Raw genomic sequence first — 23,170 nt, 5'->3', positions numbered from 1 at the left:
CACAGCACTAACCTGTTTGTTCATCGTAAGTTTGTCATGAAGGATAATGCAAAGGTTCCTGGCGTGGTCAGTGGCGGTGAGACCCAGGTGTGGTGGCCAGGAGGAGTCCAGGTGGGAACTCTTACTTTCGAAGATCCAGCTCTCCATTTTGTCCGTGTTGAATTTGAGGCAGTTTTCTCGCATCCAGTTGGCAATGTATGGACAAGCAGGCAGTAAAGTTGGTCCTGGTGGTGGTGTTAGTGTTGGTGAGGGAGAGGATGAGGTGTGTGCCATCGGTGCATGAGACAATGTTGAGGTTGTGAGCAAGATGTGCCATATACACGATTAACAGTGTTGGGCTAAGGGAGGAGCCCTGGGGCACTCCACAGACGAGCTTCTTGTGTTTGGAGTGTAAAGTGGAGAGTCTGATTCATTGTGAACTGTTGGAGAGGAATGAGGTGATCCAGTTCAGGGTGGGCCCTTGGATACCCAAGTCCTGGAGCCTGTGATGAGGGTTCCATGGGAGACAGTGTAGATAGCCGCAGAGAGGTCAAGCAGGATGAGAGCGGAGGTTTCTCCTCTGACCATGATTGACCGGATGTCATCTGTTGCTGCCAGGAGGGTGGTTTCCGTGTTGTGGTTGCTGCGGAAACCTGACTGGGTAGGGGCCAGTAGGTGGTGCAGTTCAAGATAGCCAGAGAGCTGCTTATTGATCTTTTTCCAGGAATTTGGCTGGCAAGGTCAGGTGTGGGACGGCCCTGTAGTTGCTGAGTTATTTTGGGTTAGCCTAGGGTTCCTTCAGGAGAGCTGTGGCCTCTGCATGTTTAGCTGTTGGGGACGTTTCTGCTGAGAATGGAGGCGTTGATGATGATGGTGGTGAGGTTGGCTTTTATCGGAGTGCTTCCCAGGTTGTACATGTAGTGAGGGCAGGTGCTGAGTAGATGGTCTGAATGATTAAGGCAGTGTCTTATGTGGTGAGTGGGCTCCTGTTCGTTAGGAGGTGGGTGCTGCTGGTTATGGTGGGTGGATTGCTTGTTGATGTCTTCTACTGTGGGTTGAGGTGTGAAGTTTGTGAAGAACTTGAGTATTTAGTTGTGGAAAAAGTCAGAAAGGTGGTCGCAGAGGGTCTGTGAGGGGATGATGATGTTGGATGCTGCTGTTAGGACGGTGAATTCTTTCACTGTGTTGAAGAGTTCTCTGCCGGAGTTGGAGTAGGAATCAAGACTGAGTACGAGGGCTGCTTTCCAGGCTTGTTTGATCTGTGCAGGATGCCTTCGGAGTGTGGATTACTAGGAGTCTCTGAAGGTGTTTTCTTGGCTGGTGTTTGCAATTGGTCTTGGAGTCTCTTAGGTCTTCCGCATACCCGCATGATTGAGTGCAATTTCTTGAATGTCATGCTCTTCTTCATGGGGCCAGAGTGTTTGTGCAGTCCGCGTTCAATTGTTAAAGGTGTAGAACTCCTTTGAATGCCTGTCAGTCAACATCAAATCGTGCTCGAACAGGTTGCTACATTGCCATCTCCTGTACCACCCTCCAGGCAACTCCAATATATTTGGAGCACAGCTCTCTGACCTGATCACCCAATGCGCACTCAGCAACGACAACCGTATAATTCTGGGCGACCTCAACCTAATATGGAATGAAACAAACAACCCGCTCATTCAATCTCTCAACCGCCTCCTGCTAGATAACGGTATGATCCAACATTGCTCAGAAGAAACACACCACAGAGGAGCTATCCTAGATGCAATCATTTCGGACAGAAAAACAATCACTATGGACTACATGGACTACATCATTCCCGTGGACTGGTCTGACCACCACATTATACTTTTCCATATCAACCAACCGGCCCTAACCCAACCCAACCCAACCCATCCCAACCCCTTACTCGGGCCCCTCCGAAATGGGTCAGGAACACAGCCGGAGTCCCCTGGGATAAACTAGAAGAAGGGCTAAGCACGCTCCTCCCAAGCTCGATGGAGCACCTCTCAACCACTGAACTCACCTCTCTACCACTCCTATATGACACTCACCTTGGACCTCCTGGCGCCCCTGAAACTAAAAAAACCCAGAAGCAGCCCCTCTAGGTCTTGGTTCACCACCGACATCAATGAGGAAAGAAGACACCTGAGAACCTTAGAAAGAATCTGGAGGAACAATTCCTCAGCCCTCCATCGAGACCAACTCAAGGCAGCACGCAAAAACTACAATAAACACATGAGGAACAAAAAGACATCTTTTTTCTGGTCCGCCTTAGACAATGCAAAAAACCGCCCCAAAGAACTCTTTAACATCATTAGGAGCCAAACATCCAAACCGACGACATCCAACACTGCAGCGTCCAAAGATCACTGCAACAACTTTGCCAGCTTTTTCAGCGAAACAATCACCAAAATTGATCTATCGCTCAGCACAAATCCCTGCACTCCCACGGAGACCTCGACGCCAGCAACAAAAGTCAGCACCCCAACGAACACACTTACTCTTTGGTCCTCCTTCCGCCCCATACAGGAAGAAGAGATTATCAATCTGATCGCTGCCATTAAACCCTCATCCCACTCCCTAGGTCAGCTGCCCCCGAACCTGGTTAAAGACCTTAAACTTACCCTAGCCCCAATGCGCACTCAGCAACGACAACCGTATAATTCTGGGCGACCTCAACCTAATATGGAATGAAACAAACAACCCGCTCATTCAATCTCTCAACTGCCTCCTGCTAGATAACGGTATGATCCAACATTGCTCAGAAGAAACACACCACAGAGGAGCTATCCTAGATGCAATCATTTCGGACAGAAAAACAATCACTATGGACTACATGGACTACATCATTCCCGTGGACTGGTCTGACCACCACATTATACTTTTCCATATCAACCAACCGGCCCTAACCCAACCCAACCCAACCCATCCCAACCCCTTACTCGGGCCCCTCCGAAATGGGTCAGGAACACAGCCGGAGTCCCCCGGGATAAACTAGAAGAAGGGCTAAGCACGCTCCTCCCAAGCTCGATGGAGCACCTCTCAACCACTGAACTCACCTCTCTACCACTCCTATATGACACTCACCTTGGACCTCCTGGCGCCCCTGAAACTAAAAAAACCCAGAAGCAGCCCCTCTAGGTCTTGGTTCACCACCGACATCAATGAGGAAAGAAGACACCTGAGAACCTTAGAAAGAATCTGGAGGAACAATTCCTCAGCCCTCCATCGAGACCAGCTCAAGGCAGCACGCAAAAACTACAATAAACACATGAGGAACAAAAAGACATCTTTTTTCTGGTCCGCCTTAGACAATGCAAAAAACCGCCCCAAAGAACTCTTTAACATCATTAGGAGCCAAACATCCAAACCGACGACATCCAACTAAACAATCGCCAAAATTGATCTATCGCTCAGCACAAATCCCTGCACTCCCACGGAGACCTCGACGCCAGCAACAAAAGTCAGCACCCCAACGAACATACTTACTCTTTGGTCCTCCTTCCGCCCCATATAGGAAGAAGAGATTATCAATCTGATCGCCGCCGTTAAACCCTCATCCCACTCCCTAGGTCAGCTGCCCCCGAACCTGGTTAAAGACCTTAAACTTACCCTAGCCCCAATTTGGTGCAAGATCATCAATAGCTCACTGAGCACGGGAATCATTCCAGACTGCCTTAAAGTAGGGCAAGTCACGCCGCTACTAAAAAAACCTGGCCTAGACACAGAGGACATGAACAACTTTAGACCGGTATCGAACCTTGCTCTTCTATCCAAAACTGTAGAAAGATGTGTTCTCCCACAGCTAACCCAACACTTGGAGGATATCAAACTACTAGACCCACACCAATCAGGATTTAGAAAGAGTTGCAGCACTGAAACCGCAATCTTAAATGTCTTAGACGATCTTCACATGTCACTCGACTCAGACCAAAGTAGCCTTCTCATTCTCCTTGATTTAGTGGCCGCGTTTGACACTGTTGATCACACCCTCCTCCTCAAAGTCTTCCATGAGAGAGCGGGCATCGAAATGACGGTACTAAAATGGTTTCCCTCTTTTCTTCACAACCGCACGCAAAGAATAAACATCAATAACTTTGAGTCCGACCCCCTTCCCGTCAGCAGAGGAGATCCACAAGGGTCAGTACTCTCTCCACAATATTTCAACATCTACATGGAACCCCTCACCACACTTCCAAGGAACTCTGACATCCCTTTCCATCTCTATGCGGATTACACACAACTTTATCTGGAAACCACCTCGATCAAAGACATACACAGATTAAATGTCACAATCAAAGAGGTCCAACATTGGCTCTCAGTGAACCACCTTAAACTCAACCAAGAGAAAACAGAAGTTCTCCTCATCTCTAATAGAAACAAAAACCCTCAAATCGAAGAATGGCTCAAAGCCATAGACACACTCAATGGTGCCCTTGCGCCAACGGACTCTGTGAAATCCCTAGGTATTACCCTCCACCCCGAACTGGACATGGAAAAACACATCTCAAAAGCCGCCTAAAGTGCGTTCCTAAATCTGAAACTGCTATACAAAATAAAACCCTTCCTCCCCCGAAAGATCTTAAACAGGCCACCCAGGCACTGGTGCTCTCCAGAATTGACTATGGAATTACAGCCCTGACTGGAACAGCTAAATCTCACCTAGGCCCCCTGACCACTACCCTCAACGCCGCAGCAAGAATAGCCACAGGAAGTAAGAAATACGAACACATTTCTCCGGCACTCAAGGAACCTGAGTGGCTCCCTATTGATCACGCACAAAGCCCTACACACAGGTAAACCAGAATATCTGGCCGCCAAACTCAAAAGGGCTGGTCAGTCCAGGAACCTCAGATGTTCCAACACGATTCTACTCATCCCACTGAAATCACGGAAACACAAAACCGCAAATAAATCCTTCGCGGGAAATGCACCTAACATCTGGAACTCCAACCCCCCACATCAGAACGACCACCTCCTTCCCGAAATTTAAGATACTACTCAAAGCCCCCTTCCTAGAGCGCTCTCGATCGTAACAAGAAATCCACAAGTGACTTTGGGAAGGGCGACTAACTCCTCTTCTGGAAACCCCTCATCCTGAAGATCTGTACTGTAACTCTATCCTTTATGCTCTTGAGTTGCTGATTTCTGTTTTTTCTTTTTTTGTTTCTTGTCTTTGCCAAAAATTGCTCATAACTGTACCTGGTGTGAAGCGCTTTGATACCCTCGAGTCCAGATAGCGCTATACAAAACTTCAAATAAATAAATATGTTGTTCTGTAGATTGCCATTTAAGGTAGGCTGGTTGTATCTGAGGGTGTGGGTGCAATCTGCTTCTGTTTGTTGTTCCAGTTACGGCTGAAGTTGATGGTTGGTTTGCTGGGATGGTGTGCGGTGATTAAAAAGTATATGATGGAGTAGTTTGTCCATGTGAACAAGGAGAGGTGGCTGAAGGTTATCTTGTCTCTGACTGTGAAGATAGGGTTGAGTGTATGGCTGTCAATGTGAGTCGAGCCATGTAATAGTTGCGTCAGTTCGATGTTCTCTAGGCTCTTTAGGAGGTCAATGGCATTGCTGTCGATTGGGTAATAGAGATGAATGTTGATGTTGCTGAGCAGGAGGAAGTTGCTTAATCTGATGGCGATAAGCATGATGAAGTCAGTGAGGATGTTGCTGTAGGTGGGGTGGGTTCCTGGGGGTCTGTTCGGGGGGTGCCTGAGATGGTCGTGGAGTGGCTGAATGGAAGTTGGGAGTCAAGTGTACCATCAGCATCATTGGTACATCTGTTGAATTAGTGCAGGTAATGGTGTCTTTGTGGATGTTTATCAGAACTCCGCCAGGTTTGTGGAGCCCGTGTCAGTGAATGATCTTGTAACCTGGGGTGGGGGCGGGGGAAGGTGGGTCCTTGAAATGGTGGGAATGGTGGATGGGCTAAGACAGTTTTGGCGAGAAAGAGGATGTCTGGGGAGTGTACGTTGAAAAGGTACGAGACCTCGGTGACAAGTTTTCATTGGTGGGGTGGCAGCTTTCGTGTCTGCATCCGCTGTTGAGCTAGCTAGCAAGCAAGCTGGCAGAGGTATAGTGGACCTGGGTCTGTGGCGTACCTGGGTCTGTGGTGCTGGGCACGGTCAAGGCTGGTTGGAGTACTAAATAAACAAAGGAAGAGTGTCCGTCAGAGAAGCGTTATAGCACGTAGGATTTGAGGCCAGTTGTAAGTGGTCAGAAAAACAGACCAATTTCAAGAAAAAATACAAGATTTTTTCAGGAAACCCTCACTCACCCTAGTGGTGACATGCTTCATCATCGGGTCCACCGGGAGAGATCGAATACCTCCCCGGTGTGCTGCGACGCCAGGAGACTGCGGAGCAGGTTTGTGTGAAGGAAGAATGTGAAAAAGGGGGTTGAGTGAATTTAAAAATGTCAAAAGTTGTACCAAAAAATCATTTATTAGCTGGTCAACTTGACATAATAAAAACTAGCTATGTGTAGGGAGAACTAACCAAATAAAATATACTGGTGTTTCCCTGTTAAAGAGAGGTCAACATGTTTCTGCCCGTGGTATGTGTGACTTTACAGGGCTTTCTTCAGGACCAGTTAGCGAGTGTTACCTTAACAGGTGTGGGCGCGCTAAGGCCCACCCTGCTAAAGGCAGTGAAAGTTAAAAATAGCACTATGTGTAAAAAAAGTGCAATAAAAGAAACAAACTAATAAGTTGGGGATTTACCTCTATTACGAGGAACCTAGAAGTCTGTGGACAAAAGGTAAGGCAGACAGACAAATAAACAAACAAACAACATGAAATCAATGAATATTGATCATTTTGCATTACTTTTAATTCTTATTCGTGGCGTGATACGTGCTGGCATACTTATCAAAGGCCGTGGCCGGGATGCTTGGGAAGTAAGGAAATAGTTGTGCCGCAAGCCGGGGTGGTGGGCCTCAACTAGCGCTGAGAAGTGTAGTCCAGCGCGATTTGTTGCACGTGTAGTCAAGCAACAGGTTAAAAAGTGGAGACTTACAGTGTTAAGTCCATCCGTGCGGGGAACCAGAAACGGCTGCCCGTAATCAATAGCTACCTATAGTAGGGCGGCGGGGAAATTATCCCCGAAGTGTTAAGCGGTAAAGCAGAGCTGCAGTGTGAATAGCAATACCTCTGCTGGCCGTGACTTATAGTTTTTGATCAGGCACACAAATATTTGAGCGTAAAAGATAAACACTCCTCACTTGTACAAAAAGTGAACCACGCCCCGTAGAACTCAGGAGGGGGGTGGGAGCGACAATGGCACGCCCTATTTGGGAAGGAAACAACAAACAAACACAAAGGATTTAGAGAACTGGCAGAGTCTCAAACATTGGACTTATCTGGTTAGAAGTGTCAAACGAAAGGTTCTTACGCCCGCAACGCTCTGCACCCTCTCGGTACCTAGCTGTTCCCTCGCTGGATCTCGTGGATCCTGAGCGAAGGGCGAGCCCGGTATTATGAGGGAGGTGACTGAGCACGGGCCAATGGGAGCTGCTTATTCACAGCAAGGCTTGGAGTTGAAGTCCAGAGATCCCGCGAGAAGTGGTGTCAACGCGGGACTTCGTTGCAAGACTCACAACGAGGCTTGGAAAGTGCGAGGCTTGGAAAGCAAGCTGAGAACGGCTTGACAACGAAAATTAGATGCAGATTGCAGTTATAATCATAGTCACAGCCAAACCAGCCTGAGGTGTTACAGATGGTAGCGACCGACACCAGCTAATTACTGGTACAGAAAATTAAGTTGGTTTGAATTATTGACCAGAGTATATAACAAAAAGTTTAATCGGATATAAACTACATGTTCCAGCGCTAATTCCGGCAGGGATACTCAGGACAGGTATCAATTAAGAATTAATATATATACCTGCATGGATCTCAGAGCCCACTAGTTGCCTGATTTAAGAAGCATGGAGCTCATGGTATAAGGGGTCAACCTAGACTCAGGGTGATTAACAGAGGGCAAAACAAACAGCAAGACAGACTGCACCCAAGTAGAAGGTGACAAATCACAGACATAGCTCATGGAAAGCCTAGTGTTTTAAGACATTAGTCCAGGGTATTTGGTCATTCAGCCCATGAATGTGGGTACTGAGTCTGTATACCCAGCGCTGTTCTTTCTCAAACAGGATGCTGTCTCTGTTTCTGGGGCTGCTGACCTGCTCAATGATTGTCCAGGTCATATCATTGGGAGTGTGATGTGCCTGCAAAAAATGTTCACTGAGTTTCGTTGTGACCTTTTTGCAACGAATGTTGCTACGGTGTTCCCCAATGCGTGTTTTTACTTTTCGTGTTGTCATTCCAACATAGCGTTTTGCACATGGGCAAGTAATCAAATAAACAACATTGGCAGAATTACAGTTGGTATGACATTTTTGGATCCATACTTTGCCAGGTTCCAAATTGAGTTGTTTGGTGTGGGTGGTAAGATGACAAACACTGCAGTCAGTACAAGGAAAATGACCAGTAATGGGTGGCAAGTGCCACGGTTCTGTAACAGATCTGGTGAGTGTGGATGATGTGCCTGGTAAAGGTCTCGTATGTACCAAGGCGTCTTTGAGGCTCCTGCCCTTTTTGAAGGAGAACAGGGGTTTCTCCCAATCACTCATGTTGCTTGTGATTATTCTCCAATTTTTATTGATGGATTTCTTTGTTATCTGACAGGGTACTGTAGGTGGTTACACATGTAAGAGGCGCCTCTGTGTTTGTCTTTACAATCTCCTCAAGGAGGGCATCGCAGGGTTGGTTGCGTGCTCGGATCTGGCCTTTGTTGAGTATTCCTTGCGGATATCCTCTTTGTTTTAATTTTTTGTCTGTCAATTCATTTGCCTGGATTTTGTAGTCAGAGGTGTTGCTACAATTCCTTCTCAGGCGAAGAAATTGTCCATAGGGCAGATTCTCTCGCAGAGGTCTTGGGTGGAAGCTATTAAACTCCAAGAGATTATTTTTTGCAGTGGGCTTGTGGTGGGTCACAGTGGTAAGAGTTGTACCCTCTATCCTTATCACTACGTCAAGAAAGACAATCGATTCTTTACTGTGATTGTAGGTAAATCTCAAATACGGGTCAAGAGTGTTGACCCAGCTCAGAAACTGAGTGAGACTGTCTTCATTCCCTGTCCATAGGAGGAGAATATCATCAATATACCTCCTCCATAAGCCTATAGAGGAGGCAAAAGGGTTTGTTGTGGGCAAGATATGCTTGGTTTCGAAGTCGTACACAAACATATATTCGGATCTGCCAGTAGTTCGTCTATTTCCTCCGTAGAGTATGTGAGTCCCAAGTTAGCCATTGTTCTATGCTGTTATATATCAACAGATACAAGTTGTTGTACCTTTGAAGTGAATGTATTTATAGACAAGGGCTCTCACTGCTGTGTGCAGCTAGATATCAATCAACAAAGGGAGAGATAGGGTTACAGGGCACTCTTAGACCCCAGTCAGTTATCAAATAAACAAAGGAAGAGTGTCCGCCAGAGAAGCGTTATAGTACGTAGGAATTGAGGCCAGTTGTGAGTGGTCAGAAAAACAGACCAATTTCAAGAAAAAATACAAGATTTTTTCAGGAAACCCTCACTCACCCTAGTGGTGACATGCTTCATCATCGGCACACAGCAGTGAGAGGAAGGAAATAGACGAACTACTGGCAGATCCGAATATATTTGCAGACCCAGCAATATCCCAAGTGATTTCACACACAGCGGAATGGGACCAACTGACTGAACTCAAGCGTGATAGAATAAGGACCATACTTCATGGCACCATATTGAAACAATACCTTACCTCCAACTCCGCCCCAAAGGGGCTTTTGGTCACAAATGCCCCCAGGATCTTTCTAAATGATGCCACATTCAGAAGGGACTGGGCCATGATAGCATGGCATTGTACGAGAGATTGGCTAGTGCTGATTATAAAAACAGCACTACGCCTATCCGAAGCTCTACAGATAGAGATCCAACAAACAGAAGCCCAGTTTAAAACCACAATAACAGGCTATAAAAAAAAGTTGGATGAAATCAACAAAGACCTTACAGAATATAAGGATAATCTCTTACAGGCAAAATTGACCAAATTTCAAAAAGATCTTAAAAAAATTTAAATTTGAAAGTGTGTACCCCTACTCAGACCCTAATTACAGTGTTCCTAAAAAGGACACAAACAAATCTGATGACTCAGATAGTCATTCTTCTAGTGGAAGCACTAATAGTAACCAAAGCCCTAAACAAAAAGGACGTAGAGGAGGAAGGGGTCAATACAACTACCCAAATCAACAACCAAGATGGCAAAACTATGGGCATCCAAACAATGGCCCTACGCCGCTGTTCTACCAGCAACCCCAGTTTCCCATGATGAACTGGAACCCATATATGCAACCTCATTTTCCCCAAAACCATCCACCCATGCCTTTTTTTAGGGAGAGGAGGACGGGGACGGAGCAGAGGCAACACCTAAGTAACCTGGGAAGATGGAGACGCAGTGGGGAAGCACACCCGCAGTTGAACAGCAACAGCCAGCACAAGCGCAATATAAGCCTTGTGACGAATCTTTCACAGAAAGTTCTAACCCCAGAGGAGACGAAAGTCCTGGAAAAAGGTCTGGGATTTGTCCCTACCTCTCGCCCCGACAAATTCCAACTTCACTGCGAACTCGCACAATTTTTCAGGAAACTGAAATTAAAGGCATTCTTTGAATCAAAAGACCAGTCCATTACTAATGAACAGGAGTTTGATACCAATTTCAGACTGAAATCCACCTTCATGCCACCCCCACATACAATACCGGCAGCAATTACTGCTTTTGAACAAGCTGTTGTGAAAGACCTTGAAACCACTGAAAATCCTAAGCGGTTTAACAACTTCACGGCTGTGGAACACAAAGCTTTGGAGAATCTCAAAAATGACAGGGAAATCACCATCAAACCAGCGGACAAGGGCGGCGGGATTGTTATTCAGGATACTTCTGAATATGACAAAGTGTGCATGACACTCCTGAATGATAGGACAAATTACTTGCCCCTCTCCACAGACCCGACCGCAGAAATGAAAACACGTATAGCAACTTTTGTACGAGAGGCGGAGACCAATGAACATATCTCCCCACATGAAGCTGCATATCTGATGTCAGGAGGTCCAACGATCCCTTACTTCTACACGTTGCCGAAAACACATAAAAATGTATCACCACCCCCAGGTCGGCCGATCGTGTCTGGAATCGGTTCAGTGTTGGAGCCATTATCTTCTTTCTGTGACCACTATCTCAAACCAATAGTGCAGAACTCGAGCACCTACCTCAAGGACACAAAAAGTCTACTTAGACTACTTAACGACATCTCTTCTGCACAAGACTCTGTCATATTGGTCACCATGGACATAGAGAGTCTTTACACCAGTATCCCCCAGGAAGAAACATTACGGGTACTGGCTAAAGCACTAGACACTGTCAATTGGGAGTACACCACCCCAAAAGAATTTATCTTACAATGTGCAAGGATGGCACTTAAAGAAAATTATTTCGAATTTAAAGGACAATTATACCTTCAATGCACAGGGACCTCAATGGGGAGTACCTTCGCTCCTAGCGTAGCGGGTTTGTATGTGTACGACTTCGAAACCAAGCATATCTTGCCCACAACAAACCCTTTTGCCTCCTCTTTAGGCTTATGGAGGAGGTATATTGATGATATTCTCCTCCTATGGACAGGGAATGAAGACAGTCTCACTCAGTTTCTGAGCTGGGTCAACACTCTTGACCCGTATTTGAGATTTACCTACAATCACAGTAAAGAATCGATTGTCTTTCTTGACGTAGTGATAAGGATAGAGGGTACAACTCTTACCACTGTGACCCACCACAAGCCCACTGCAAAAAATAATCTCTTGGAGTTTAATAGCTTCCACCCAAGACCTCTGATAGAGAATCTGCCCTATGGACAATTTCTTCGCCTGAGAAGGAATTGTAGCAACACCTCTGACTACAAAATCCAGGCAAATGAATTGACAGAAAAATTAAAACAAAGAGGATATCCGCAAGGAATCCTCAACAAAGGCCAGATCCGGGCACGCAACCAACCCCGCGATGCCCTCCTTGAGGAGATTGTAAAGACAAACACAGAGGCGCCTCTTACATGTGTAACCACCTACAGTACCCTGTCAGATAACATAAAGAAATCCATCAATAAAAATTGGAGAATAATCACAAGCAACATGAGTGATTGGGAGAAACCCCTGTTCTCCTTCAAAAAGGGCAGGAGCCTCAAAGACGCCTTGGTACATACGAGACCTTTACCAGGCACATCATCCACACTCACCAGATCTGTTACAGAACCGTGGCACTTGCCACCCATTACTGGTCATTTTCCTTGTACTGACTGCAGTGTTTGTCATCTTACCACCCACACCAAACAACTCAATTTGGAACCTGGCAAAGTATGGATCCAAAAATGTCATACCAACTGTAATTCTGCCAATGTTGTTTATTTGATTACTTGCCCATGTGCAAAACGCTATGTTGGAATGACAACACGAAAAGTAAAAACACGCATTGGGGAACACCGTAGCAACATTCGTTGCAAAAAGGTCACAACGAAACTCAGTGAACATTTTTTGCAGGCACATCACACTCCCAATGATATGACCTGGACAATCATTGAGCAGGTCAGCAGCCCCAGAAACAGAGACAGCATCCTGTTTGAGAAAGAACAGCGCTGGGTATACAGACTCAGTACCCACATTCATGGGCTGAATGACCAAATACCCTGGACTAATGTCTTAAAACACTAGGCTTTCCATGAGCTATGTCTGTGATTTGTCACCTTCTACTTGGGTGCAGTCTGTCTTGCTGTTTGTTTTGCCCTCTGTTAATCACCCTGAGTCTAGGTTGACCCCTTATACCACGAGCTCCATGCTTCTTAAATCAGGCAACTAGTGGGCTCTGAGATCCATGCAGGTATATATATTAATTCTTAATTGATACCTGTCCTGAGTATCCCTGCCGGAATTAGCGCTGGAACATGTAGTTTATATCCGATTAAACTTTTTGTTATATACTCTGGTCAATAATTCAAACCAACTTAATTTTCTGTACCAGTAATTAGCTGGTGTCGGTCGCTACCATCTGTAACACCTCAGGCTGGTTTGGCTGTGACTATGATTATAACTGCAATCTGCATCTAATTTTCGTTGTCAAGCCGTTCTCAGCTTGCTTTCCAAGCCTCGCACTTTCCAAGCCTCGTTGTGAGTCTTGCAACGAAGTCCCGCGTTGACACCACTTCTCGCGGGATCTCGGGACTTCAACTCCAAGCCTTGCTGTGAACAAGCAGCTCCCATTGGCCCGTGCTCAGTCACCTCCCTCATAATACCGGGCTCGCCCTTCGCTCAGGATCCACGAGATCCAGCGAGGGAACAGCTAGGTACCGAGAGGGTGCAGAGCGTTGCGGGCGTAAGAACCTTTCGTTTGACACTTCTAACCAGATAAGTCCAATGTTTGAGACTCTGCCAGTTCTCTAAATCCTTTGTGTTTGTTTGTTGTTTCCTTCCCAAATAGGGTGTGCCATTGTCGCTCCCACCCCCCTCCTGAGTTCTATGGGGCGTGGTTCACTTTTTGTACAAGTGAGGAGTGTTTATCTTTTACGCTCAAATATTTGTGTGCCTGATCAAAAACTATAAGTCACGGCCAGCAGAGGTATTGCTATTCACACTGCAGCTCTGCTTTACCGCTTAACACTTCGGGGATAATTTCCCCGCCGCCCTACTATAGGTAGCTATTGATTACGGGCAGCCGTTTCTGGTTCCCCGCACGGATGGACTTAACACTGTAAGTCTCCACTTTTTAACCTGTTGCTTGACTACACGTGCAACAAATCGCGCTGGACTACACTTCTCAGCGCTAGTTGAGGCCCACCACCCCGGCTTGCGGCACAACTATTTCCTTACTTCCCAAGCATCCCGGCCACGGCCTTTGATAAGTATGCCAGCACGTATCACGCCATGAATAAGCATTAAAAGTAATGCAAAATGATCAATATTCATTGATTTCATGTTGTTTGTTTATTTGTCTGTCTGTCTTACCTTTTGTCCACAGACTTCTAGGTTCCTCGTAATAGAGGTAAATCCCCAACTTATTAGTTTGTTTCTTTTATTGCACTTTTTTTACACATAGTGCTATTTTTAACTTTCACTGCCTTTAGCAGGGTGGGCCTTAGCGCGCCCACACCTGTTAAGGTAACACTCGCTAACTGGTCCTGAAGAAAGCCCTGTAAAGTCACACATACCACGGGCAGAAACATGTTGACCTCTCTTTAACAGGGAAACACCAGTATATTTTATTTGGTTAGTTCTCCCTACACATAGCTAGTTTTTATTATGTCAAGTTGACCAGCTAATAAATGATTTTTTGGTACAACTTTTGACATTTTTAAATTCACTCAACCCCCTTTTTCACATTCTTCCTTCACACAAACCTGCTCCGCAGTCTCCTGGCGTCGCAGCACACCGGGGAGGTATTCGATCTCTCCCGGTGGACCCGATGATGAAGCATGTCACCACTAGGGTGAGTGAGGGTTTCCTGAAAAAATCTTGTATTTTTTCTTGAAATTGGTCTGTTTTTCTGACCACTTACAACTGGCCTCAAATCCTACGTGCTATAACGCTTCTCTGACGGACACTCTTCCTTTGTTTATTTGATAACTGACTGGGGTCTAAGAGTGCCCTGTAACCCTATCTCTCCCTTTGTTGATTGGTTGGAGTACTAGTCCAAGTTAAGTGAGAGCTGAGACCTAGGCAAAAATTGCAAAAACGATTGCACAACAATCAGTATGCCACCTAGTACAGCCTCTCACAACCCCTAAAAGGAAATGGTGTACACAGTAAAGTATGTCCTTTGTGTGAGGGAAGAAGAATGAACACACATTCCGAATTTATTTACGAAAAAGAAAAACGTAAACAAAAAATCCTATTCCACAAAAAAAGATTCTATTGTAAAACATTAGATTATAGGGTAGAGTTGACAATTACAGAAGTGCATGCCAGTCTCCAACGTATTGAGTACAGTGCACAGAAGGTCACAACAAAGAATCTCCCACAAATTACGTTTTGCCTTTCTGAAGATTTTAGAAGAGCGAAGCATTGGTGACAAGGCCTAATAGTACTGGCAGTGTTTCAACACTCAAGCGACCACAAGAAAATATTGAACTTGAGCACTGCCTTGAACTGCGTTTACATCATGCACTGGGCAGGACTGTGGACCAGTGTGAGACTCCACCCATTAGCAATGAACAAAAATAGGTCCAGCACAAGGCTCTCTGTTTAAATTTCAGCTCTTCATGAGGCCCACCAGGAAGTTTAGTGATCAACCTTTCCACCAGTTCATTCTATAACTTTTCTTTAGGTGGTCCATTTAAATACATTTAATGGTTTGACTGAGTGTCATAGTTGCCAAGTGGCCCCATGGTGTGTGACTCTTTCAGCTAGTCTTGGCTTTGGAGTCATTTGCAGGCTGCATCCTGCATCATGAAGGATTGCTTTTAATATTGACATTATGGATTTAAATAATTCCACCATGCAAAATTATCGTAAATTTTAAAAAAAGCTAGGACTGGCTGATGGTTTGCGCAAGACCTGGTGCCACTTGGCAGCGGTGAAATATGAATTGCTAAAGATAAGAGATAAAACATTTATGGCCTTGAATCTCAGGCCACACCTGATCAAGCAATTGGAGTATGACCCAAAACTGCCCAGCCCTGCCCCCATATGTATCCTGCCAGTCATATGTATTGAAGGTGTCTTTAGGGTGTCAGTCGGTATGGGTAGTATATTAACTTGATTTTTTCAGGTTTATTATTTAGACAGGAGATCGCTATATTAATGATTGTGTAGGTGTTGCATGCTGCATTCACTGCTCTTTAGGGCTGGCATGATAATTAAAAGGCAGATTGCCATAAGGAAAGCCATAGTTCAATGTTTTTTCCCAGCTCTCTCTAATGACCTGTGCCAGTACAATGGCTTCCTTCACCACCAACCACAATGTTCAACTGTTTGATCCCCAATCAGGTACAGCGCACAAGGGAGGAGGGTGTGTGGTATGCTTTGTCTCTTTGAAGCTATGTTTAGTTCAAGTGCCATTTGGTGGAGTTGAGCTGTTGAATTGTAACTGCTGGTTTGTTAATGTTTTAGCTCTTGTAAAGCATTCAGCGTACCGTTAGTATGGCATCGCAGTTCTTTATGGTAGTCCTGGGTATGGCTTTTAAAAATGTTTCTGTCGTTTGGGATGCCTTTAAGGCCAGAATTAGGGGTGTTATTATTAGCATTCGAGCACAAATGAATAAAAAAATGAACCTTGATCTGGAAACTCGAGAGAGAGAAATTAAGGCACTAGAAATCTCCCACGCAGCAAAAATAAATAATAACTCCATCCTAGACCGCCTCACTAAAAATGAAGTACGAATACAATGCAATTCTAAGCAAACGGATAAACAAGTTTAAGGCACTAAAATTATGCGAAGGCAATAAGGCTGGGATACTTCTCGCGTCTTACCTCAAACGTAAGAAAAAACAATTCCATATAGCTTCCATTAAAGACCAGGCCAACAACACCAACACCAAGTAAAACAACATTTTACACACCTTCTGTCTTTCTATGAGGACCTTTACAAAAACAAATTGGCGTTCAACACAGATGCGTGCACCAAGTACTTGAACTTGTTAGACCTCCCTAGACTTTCTGACGAGCACAGCTCCAAGTTGGGCTCCCCGTTCACGGTGCAGGAAATCTCTACCGCCATCAAAACCCTTAGGAGCAACAAGGCCCCTGGCCCTGACGGCTTCTCAGCCAGTTTCTATAAAGAGTTTGAGGGAACTATCAGCCCGGTCCTCCTGAACCTCTTCCAGTCCTTTACGACTATGAGGGCTGTCACTAACTCAATGAACGAGGCCACCATAATTGTCATCCTGAAAGAAGGGAAAGACCCCCTTCTAACGAAAAACTATCGCCCAATCTCTCTCATAAATTTGGACTGTAAAATGTACGCTAAAATCCTAGCCAACAGATTTTATGCATTCCTTCCTAAATTAATTAGTAATTCGCAGGTGGGTTTCCTCAAACATCGACTATCCAATGATAATGCAAGATTGCTATGTCATGACTTAGAGAAAGCCAAAATAACCGCCACCCCCTCCGCCATCACCCTTGGCGCTGAAAAAGTGTTTGACAGAGTGTCATGGCTCTTTCTACAGCACTGTATGCAATCTTTTAACTTGGGGAAACCCTATATCGACATGTAATGGCCCTATACTCCTCCCCATCAGCCCGAATTGCCATAAACGGTTCCCTATCCGCACCTTTCCGTTTGGAACAGTGTACCAGACAGGGTTGCCCCTCTCTCCAGCCCTTTTTCTCCTGGCCCTTGAACCCCTCATAGCCGACATAAAACGTAACGAGAACATCAAAGGTGTGGAATTTGGAGACAGGCGAGTAAAATTGGCGGCATACGCAGACGACATCCTTGTGGTTAGCGAACAGCCTGACTCCTCCATCGAGGCCCTCATGTCCACCATAGAAATCTATTCCCTACATTCTGGATACAAACTAAACAGGGATAAGTCTGAGGTTAAACCTCTGAACATACTCGGCACCAGAGACATGCTGGGTAACTCGGGCCTGTACTGGCAACCAGGCTTCATTAAATACCTCAGTGTCGAATTTGGTAGCACTCTTGTTGAAACCCTTCAACGTAACGAAAAAACAACCTTGGAAAAAATTAAAACGCAACTTGATGGCTGGTCCCCCCCGTTTCATAACCTGGTGGGGAAGAATCAAGGCCATCAAAATGATGATTTCCTCACTGGTCAATGATCTCATCACTATGCTGCCCCTCACCTTATCCCCGGAATTCCATCACAAACTAGATGCCACACTCACAAATTTTCTTTGGAGAGGGAAAAAATCACGAATCAGCTTAAAGAAACTTCACCTAGACAAGTATGCACGGGGGGTCAACCTGGCGGACTTCAAAAGATACCAAACTGCGTTTCTTGCCAAACAGGGCTCCTACTGGTTCTTCTCGGGAATGCCGCCACAGCGACTGCCCAATCACCTGCTCGAGACCTATTTTCCGAAATACAAGAGTGGCCCTTCTTAAAGTGGATAAGGTACTTGCTGCCTCCATCCGACGTTCACGTTGGGAATCAATATGGCATAACCCTACTGTGCTTTACAGGGGCAAACCATTATACAATCACCTCTGGGTAGAAAAAGGCATTTTTTCCCCACACTAATTATATGAAGGAACATACCCCCTCTCGTTCAAAGATTTTCAATCCAAATATAACCTTAATTCACTTGAATTTTATAACTTCCTAAATATAAAGGCGGCAATCACCAAGGCGAATCTCTCTTCTAACCCTCCCGGCCTACCTCGCCAGATTAAACAGGCTAGGCCATCAAGTGTCATGGATCTATAAACTCCTACGCCCGCAACATTCCAATCTCACTGATCATCTCACAGAGTTTTGGATATCACGCTCCTCTTTCTCTATCTCAAACATGGAATGGGCCAAAACCTGGGACTCCTGCATGCGCCACAAAATCAGCCCTACACTATCCCAGACTAAATTCTGGCTTCTTCACAAAGCCTTTTGGACACCGGCACTTCTTTTCGCACACAATATCAGATCGGACGCTTTCGGCTGGAATTGTAATTGTGCTGAGGGTGACCTAGATCATCTTATCCTTCAATGTGAATGCGTTGCCCCCTTCTGGGATAAAGTCTTTGAATTTACTGAAAAAGACTTTTCTTTCTCCCCACCCAGGGAATTACCATACCTAGTCTTTGGGTTTCTCAAAGCCAAGTCCCTCAATGACAACGACAGGGCCTTACTAGACCTTTTACTCATGGCTGCTGTAAAGGTAGTCCTCAATAATTGGAAAGATACACCCCAAAGCTAACTATGCCTGCTGGTTGAACTGGGTAATTAATCTCCGCGGTGCCAACAATACAGCTTTTCAACACTCCCCTTGGCGCCCCCGCGTAGGCATTTGTGGATCACCCTTGACAACTACTTTAGTGCCCACAAACCCCGATGAATCAACCCCACGCTCCCTTGACCCAACCACTCGCCCCCTTGACTTCACATTCCTACACTTTTTATCAGCTGGTGTTCTCCTACCTGCACAGCTGGGTACAAAGCAGCCCACCTTATTTCATGTCATCAAACTGTGGTCCAATCTTGGGATACTACTGCTAATACCATCGTTTTTTGTGCTGTCTTATTTATGGTTTCCTTTATGTTTAGCATCTTGTGTTGCTTCTATTAGTTGTTGCTGATTGCTTGCTTACTGATACTTACCGTCTTATATTCCAGCTTTCATCCAATTACTGTACTTTAAATGTATGATTTAGAACCAACTGGTCGCTATGGTATGTACAACATCTGTACGACTCAACATTCATCTTTGTTTTTCCTTATTCTGAAACTACCAATAAAAACGTTTTGAAATAAAAAAAAAATTCTGTTGCAGCACTAAGGCTTGTGGTTTTGTAAAGGTGTGCAGTCAGTATGGTATATGAAAGGGCGGGACATCATCTTTGGCTTCACTTCCGCCTTTACATCTCATGCTGCAGCGGACGCGCCGCCGGTGTGCCAAAGTCAAGCCCGTTGCGCCCGTCCGTGCACAGACTGTGCACAGCGCCAGCAATTGTGCCAGTTTATATCCAGAGAATTCAAAAAGTCATTCAATACAGTATTCCAGGGAAGCATTATTGCATCTCAGACCTACAGGCAATTCTTGCCCGGGCGCTCCCCTGGATCCTCCCTTGAGCTCAGAAAAAAAACTTTGCCTCCTCTGCACTACAGTGGTTCATAGCTTACCCCTATTCTTAGCAAGACGCTGGTACTTCAAGCAAAGAAGGCCTGATCAGAGACAGAATATAATTTGTTGTACTCTCCTCAACACCAGATCTCTTATTAAAAACGTTTTATCATTTCACCACCTCCTGGAGGAGCATGCAACTGACATTGCCTTCGTCACAGAAACCTGGGCTAACTTCTCCTCCTGAACCAGACCTTCTAGGGGCTCTTCCTGAAGGATTTAAAATTCACAGGAAAGATAGAGTCGGGAAAAGGGGAGGAGGCATAGCGCTTATAGCTAGAAACGGTTTTAATATACAGTTTAAACCGATTCCAGATTATACAGAGAGTGAAGCAGCTACTTTTAAAATTAGACTTGATAGCCAGAATACCTTTAACGGCATACTTATCTACCGTCCACCAACAGCTAAGGCCAACTTTTTAAATTCTAGAAGTCACCTCTTGGATTTTTAGGCAAAACAATCTAACTTCACAATTTTAGGTGACTTTAACTTTCATCTTGAAAACACCGCCGACATAGACACTGAAACCCTTCTTTTTAGACCATACGGCCAGTACAGGACTCATTTAGATGGTCAAGAAGGCCACACACTCAGCCTGGCATTGCCTGCACAGGGTCTTCTCTGACATCCCTAATCTGTCATGCAATAGAGCTCTGCCACTTATTTTGTCTGACCACAAGGCAATACTGTTTGAAATCACTTTGACACCTAAAAGGCCCTCTAAGGTATCAAAGAAAGCACTTGGCCCTCGACCTTGGCACAAGGTTGAGGTAGAAGAGGTAAGAAAGACACTCAAATGCTCTAGTCAGCCCATCCTTATGGACCTGGATGAGGCAGTGAGGAGCTATCATTCCTGGATTGACCTCGCTGGGCAGCAGTTGGCTCCCCAGACCGTGCAGCGCTCAGTCAGGCAGTCTCCCTCTGAACCATGGTTCAATGAGTCATTGAAGGCACAAAAATTAATCTGTAGAAGACTTGAAAAGAAACGGAGGCTAGCAAAGGATGCCAAAACTAAATCCGATCTCAGACTTGCCATTCAAACCTACAAAAAGTTCATTCTGAAGGCTAAATCAGACTTCATTAAAGGAAAAATAGAAGCCGCCAATGGCTGCGCTAAATGGCTATTTACTATGCTTCAAAAACTCTCTAAGCTTCCAGCAACACAAGACCAGGAAAGTAGCCAGCAATTCTGTAATAAGTTAGCAGATGCCTTTCAACAAAAAGTCAAACAAGTCTTCGATGGTTTTGTGCCCCAACCAAACCTATCTGCACCCCCTGGAAAGAATCCAAGCGCCAGCCCAACTCTTCACCCTAAAGCAGATGGCTGTTCTACCACCACATTCCCTATTTTACCGCCAATCATTTTTGACCGTACTACCAAATTAATTGCTTTATTCAAGTCTGGATCCCCCTATGACCCATGCCCACCTAAAATTTTGCATATGGTCCCTGAAACCATTGCATCTGCCCTCTGGCCCATTTTAACCACATAATTGCCACGGTGTATTTTCCCACTGATTGGAAAAAAAGCCTCCATCTTGCCACTCCTGAAGAAACCTAATTTGGATTTTGAGGAAACTTCCAATTATAGACCTATTTCTAGGCTACTATTCCCAGCTAAGGTCATCGAAAAATTCTTAAATGAGGAATTGTCCTCTTTTCTCGTGGAAGGTGACATCCTAGAACGCTCGCAGTATGGTTCCGGGCCATCACAGCACTGAGTTGGCGCTTATCAGGTCCACGGAGGAACTTAGGAAAATCCTTGACAGATGGGGGAGTGCTGTCCTTATCCTTTTAGATCTCTCTGCGGCATTCGACATGGTCAACCACAACATGTTGGTAATCAGGGATAAAGCACTCCTCCTACTCAGGCATTCCACAGGGCTCATCAGTGAGCCCCACTCTCTTTAATTTGTATGTTACCTCCTTGCCCAAGCTGATAAGAAGCTTCGGTTTCACACTGGTGTCCTACACTGATGACACACAGATCTTTGTGTCCATCAACAGCCCATCCACGAATACAGCATCTCGATTTCAAGACTGTATGAGCCATATAGCGAAGTGGATGCAGGTTAACTGTTTGAAACTCAACACATCAAAAACAGATGTTATGCTATTCTGCATCACGCCAATTATCTGGTCAGATAGCTGGTGGCCAAGCGATATGTGCCCTCCTCCAATACCAGCCAGTAAGGTTAAGAACCTTGGATTTCTCTTCGACTCCAAGCTCTCCTTTTAATCCCAGATTAATCATACTTCAGCTGTTTGTTTTTTTTATACGTAAAATCCTTTAAAAAAAGTACTTCCGTTCATCCCATTTGAGCTAAGAAAAAAAGTGGTCACAGCCTTAATTGGCTCAGGCTGGACTACTGCTACTTCTCACTAGCACGAACAAGCACATAATACATAAACTCCAGATGACGCAGAAGGCCGCTTCCTGCCAGAGTCCTGCTCGGGCTCACTCGCTTTGATTCGGCTTACAAAGCTCTCGCTGCGCTTCATTGGTTGCCTATCAGCAAACGCATTCAGTTAAAACCTCTATGTATTGCGTTCAAGGCTACACGCGGCAAGGGCCCTAGGCAATTGTCGCAACTCTTCAAGCCTAATATCCCGGCCAGATCACTGAGATAGTCAGACAGTGGCAATCTGTCCATCCCCAGGATACATAAAGTAAAATGGGGAGGTAAAAGATTTGCTTACACCACTACCAAACTCTGGAACTCCCTGCCTACTCCTCTCAAAAATCAACCCAACTTGTTGCAATTCAGGAAGCGCCTAAAAACCTGCTTTACTAACTCACTTCACAAATCAACCTCTCTCTGCCTGTCTATCTAGCGCCTTGATACCCTCGGGTCTGTGTAGCGCTATTTTAATCCTTCATTTCAAAGGTTGAATGCATTTTGAGGGAGTCAGACTAGGCCACCGAATCAAATTGGTATGGGTGCGCATTGCCCGGCACATCCAGATAGAGGCAAAAGGATCAGGGTGCCTTACTTACCAAGTGATTTGCAAATGTGTGCAGTGTTGGGTGTTTGCAAACATTCCATGATATCCTTTCTGTTTGCTTTTGGCTCCAGGGTCAGCGTTCTTAATAGGGGTGGCTATGTGCAATTATCACTACTTTTATTCCACTTTAGATTTGGGCAGTTCCATGGTATTGAGCGCCACACCATATGCCCAGTGGCATTAGGTTAGAGCTTGGTGCAGGCGATGGCAGGCATGTGTTCCTCTGGTATCTTCCAAGTGACGTTGGTGCATGTAAGTGTAGCAACATTTTACCTACGTTTGTGTTCAATCACCTTATATGAGGGTCTGATGGTTAGGGTA

The 23,170-nt window shown here is 45.3% G+C and overlaps 1 protein-coding gene across 3 annotated transcripts in view; it reads left to right on the top strand.

The window, feature by feature from the left end:
• The window catches only part of LOC147659582 (coronin-1C), a 525,938-nt gene that overhangs the window by 364,626 nt on the left and 138,142 nt on the right, over positions 1 to 23,170 (top strand). The window lies entirely within an intron of this gene.

Source organism: Lissotriton vulgaris, unplaced genomic scaffold, assembly GCF_964263255.1.
Source record: "Lissotriton vulgaris unplaced genomic scaffold, aLisVul1.2 SCAFFOLD_475, whole genome shotgun sequence".
NCBI classification, from domain to species: domain Eukaryota; kingdom Metazoa; phylum Chordata; class Amphibia; order Caudata; family Salamandridae; genus Lissotriton; species Lissotriton vulgaris.
Note: the sequence above shows the minus strand (reverse complement) of the source record. Positions and strands in the feature narration are given on the sequence as shown.